Genomic DNA, 4970 nt, shown 5'->3' on the forward strand with positions numbered 1-4970 from the left:
TTCAGTCATTCATTCATTCTTTCATTCATTCATTCATTCATTCATTCATTCATTCATTCATTCATTCCTTCATTCATTCATTCATTCATTCATTCATTCAGTCATTCATTCAGTCATTCATTCATTCATTCATTCATTCATTTATTCGTTTGTTCATATGTTAAGTTTTACATTCATTCATTCATTCAGTCATTCATTCAGTCATTCATTCAGTCATTCATTCATTCATTTATTCGTTTGTTCATATGTTAAGTTTTACATTCATTCATTCATTCATTCATTTATTCATTCGTTCATTCATTCATTCATTCATTCATTCATTCATTTATTCGTTTGTTCATATGTTAAGTTTTACATTCATTCATTCATTCATTCATTTATTCATTCGTTCGTTCATTCATTATTCATTCAGTCATTCATTCATTCATTCATTCATTCATTCATTCATTCATTCATTCATTCATTCATTCATTCATTCATTCATTCATTCATTCATTCATTCATTCATTCATTCATTCATTCATTCAGTCATTCATTCAGTCATTCATTCAGTCATTCATTCATTCATTCATTCATTCATTCATTCATTCATTCATTCATTCATTCATTCATTCATTCATTCATTCATTCATTCATTCATTCATTCATTCATTCATTCATTCATTCATTCATTCATTCATTCATTCATTCATTCATTCATTCATTCATTCATTCATTCATTCATTCATTCATTCATTCATTCATTCATTCATTCATTCATTCATTCATTCATTCATTCATTCATTCATTCATTCATTCATTCATTCATTCATTCATTCATTCATTCATTCATTCATTCATTCATTCATTCATTCATTCATTTATTTATTCGTTTGTTCATTTGTTAAGTTTTACATTCATTCATTCATTCATTTATTCATTCGTTTGTTCATTCATTATTCATTCATTCATTCATTCATTCATTCATTCATTCATTCATTCATTCATTCATGTCTAATATTGAGTTGATGCAGTTTCGCGAATACGATAACTTGGAATTAGTTCCACATACAAATTGTGCAACGTGTGTTTGTGTTTGCGTGTGCGTGCGTGTGCGTGTATGTGAGCGTGTGTATGTGTATGTATATAATTATGTATGTATGTAGGCATTTGTGTATACCTAACCTACTCGTGAACATTCGTACGCGCGTATGGGACAAGCGTTAACGCGATCTCGATGCCAAATGTAAACATGTGCACAAAGTAATTCATTGCACACGAGATGAAAAAACTTAAATCACATTTTTTTTAATTTTATTTACAGAAAGATAGCTTATACATGAATGCACTAACATATATATTACACCTAACCTAACTTCAAATATTCCAGTTTGGATGAAACGATCCATCATTTTTCCTTACATTTTTTTTAGAACGATATGATCATATACATATATTATGTGTTAGGACTTGTGTTATATATATATATATATATATGTATGAGGGAAAATTTTAAATATTTATATATATATATACATACACAGTGCTTATATATATATATATATATATATATCCAGTTACATATATATATTTATATACATATTATACATCATGTGTATATTTTATATACATGAATCAGATGAAAATGATCTTCATATATAAGTTGCAGTTGTAGATGTGTGAGTGTTGTTGTGTTGTTATGTTGTGTTGTTGCTCGTGTTATAAATACCTCGTTGGCTCGCCGGTTCCGTCCAATGTGGAAAAATTTTATTTACGGTTCGTTGGAACATTTTTTTTGCGATTTGTTTGTTATCACTGGCATGTAAATTAATTTTTCTTTTGAAGAATCAAATGTTTGGCGATGTTGAATATTCTCACAAATACCCTATTTTTTCATTTTTTAAAATAATTTTGTAATATTGAGTTTGGAAAAATTTAATGAAGAGTATAGAGAAAGACGCTGGTCAACAACATTCACAATAAACTCAGTCAGATAGAAGGTTTCATTCTTTTATTCTTCATTCTTTCGTTCATTTCATTTATTTATCAACCAATCAGAGTTCGGTAAGTTATGTTAATTTTTGTACGTTTGTTGTTTATTATATTATTTATCATTTAAATTTTAAACATTTTTGATTAGTTTAAATTTAAACGCATTTACTTAAATTGTAATGTAAGATAATTAATTAATAAGAATGCCTTTTCTATGCAATACAAGGTTTATTATGTGATTCACTTACTCAATAAGTCAAAGAACATGTCAAAAGAACATTTGAATCAGCAATAAATACAACTAAAAAAATGTTAATGATGTTATTGACTAGATTGTCTTCTGAACAAGTCTTTCGAAGTTTGAAGTGGAAATCTTTAAATTAAAAAATTATATTGGGATCAAATGTTCCGCTTAAAACTGAAGCAACCTTATCAGCAGATTTAAAAAACAAACTTCAACATTTGGTTGGTTGTCTTCATTTTCGAGAAATTACGCCAAAAAAAACCCTCAATGATGCATGTACACCATTCGTTGAATTATTATAATTATTAGCGAACAATTATTTTATGTTTATAAGTTACTATCGTATATTTAATATAATAATTTATTCAAATGTTTTCTTTCTGGTCCAATAAATAAACAGGGTTTGACCTTACTTCATAGACTAAGCCAATCAGGACAATTAGCTAAAGATGATTAGCTGTTATCTTAGTAGTTATGTTACAATTATTATTCTCATAAATTTTCATTATGCGTAGAATAATGAAATATGATTAATTTTAAACTATTTTATATCATATTTGATGTTTTTTTAAAATATCAAATCATCGAAACACGGAACACATCTGGCAAACCAGACTAACTCACGTAATTAATTAATTGATTAATTAATTAATCAATTTGTTAATTAATATCAACCCCCTCAGATTAACTCAAACACCTTGCTTGATAATTTCTTATTGTATTTATATATATTCGACAATATTCGGTAGCAATTTTATTTCTCTTGCAAGTGGTGCAGCGGTGAGAGGCGTTGGCAGTGCGTCGTAATGACCGGGTTCAAATGCAAAAAGATCTTCACGTACCTATCATACTCAAAACTCAACTTAGATGATGCGGTGACCCATGTGTACTTACGTAAGCTATGCAAACCGCTGATGAATCTGACTAATGCATTAGGAGAGAAAACCACCACAATTTCAATTTATAGCATAATTAGGTTCCCAGAAATCTGAAAGGCCGCCAGACGTCAAGTTTAATCGCAAGTATGGTTTAAGGTGTGGCATTCAATGTTATTATTATTATTATTAAAATTTTTATTCATACTATAGTCGTTAATTTGTTTTACTTACTAATAATAATTAATCATAAACAACAATTCTTACATAAAATTAACATAAATTAACACAATAGTTTTTTTTGCAGTTGGATGTATGAATGAATTGCAAACGATTTTAATTTGAACATTTTATCATTATTGAATATAATGCAACTTTTAATAATTTTTTCACATCAGGGCCAAAAATTAACATTTAATAACTTAAAGAACATTTAATTTAACATACGAACAGCCTACGTACAACTAATTAGCATATTATGATGCGAGCGCGCGAATTAGCATATTATAATGAAAAGAGTTGTGGCTACGTACTTTTTTATGCTCCGTAGTTCGTTGTGTTGATACGCTAGTCTATGGAATGTAAAGAAGTATGCTGCTTGCAACTCTGCGCATCTGATCTTCACAGCTGCCATTGCTGCTGCTGTAGCTTATGATGATGATGATGATGGTGATGATGATATTGATGATGATGATGATGACGCGATGACGATTGCTATGATTATGGCGATGTTGATGACATCATAGCTATAATAATAATAATAATAATAATAATAATTTATTGTTGGGAAAATTATGACGTTTTTTATGATAATGATTATGATGAGGATTTTCTAGTTATGATAATGATTATACGGTGATGATGTGATAATGTTGTAATTAATGATGAAGACGGCGATGAAGACGACGACGACAAATATGCGGAAAGAAGGAAGAAAGGAAGATGCAGCGAATGGATGACGATGATGATGATGACTAAGAGAGGAGAGATGATGAGGATGAGTTAGAAGAGGAAGAAGATGCCGATGCTGCTGTTCCTAATAAAGTATGAAACGCTTCGCGTAGAATTCCACAATCAACATTCACATCATCGTTATCATCGTCACGGCCTTATCATACCATAGTTGTTGTATGACAAGTTTTTTTAACATTTTTAAATCGGTGTCATGATCAGAATCGTGCTGATGACAAAATCATTAACGTTGGTGATGATTTTTCATCATCATCATCATCATTATCGTCATCATCATTATCACCATGATCTCTTTTTATCATCATTATCATCATCTTTGTCATCGTCATAATCAGAATCGTGCTGATGACAAAATCACTAGCGTTTGTGGGGATTTTTCATCATCATCATCATCATTATTGTCATTATCACCAATTATCTCTTTTTATCATCATTATCATCATCTTTGCCATCGTCATCATCATCACCATCATCGTCGCTATTATCACCACCACAGGTATTCACTTCTGATATCAATATGTGAAGTCATTAATTTATATATAATCGAAATTTTATGTATCATGATTGTAATCATTATCATCATTATATCCCAGTTGTAATCATTATCATCATTGTATCATGATTGATGACTATTATTATTTCATCATCAGTGGTTTTTTATTTTAACAGCCTCTTTAATCATCATCATCATAATCATCTTCGCCATCATCATCACCATCATCTTCGCCATCATCATCATTATCATCACCATCATCATCATCATAATCATCTTTGCCATCATCATCATCATCATCATCACCATCATCATCATCATCTTCGCCATCATCATCATCGTCATGGTCATCATCATCCTCATCATCATCGTCATCATCAAAATTACAAACAGCAGAACTTAAACATTTCATAAC

Source organism: Helobdella robusta (genome assembly GCF_000326865.2).
Source record: "Helobdella robusta unplaced genomic scaffold HELROscaffold_6, whole genome shotgun sequence".
In the NCBI taxonomy this organism is placed as follows: domain Eukaryota; kingdom Metazoa; phylum Annelida; class Clitellata; order Rhynchobdellida; family Glossiphoniidae; genus Helobdella; species Helobdella robusta.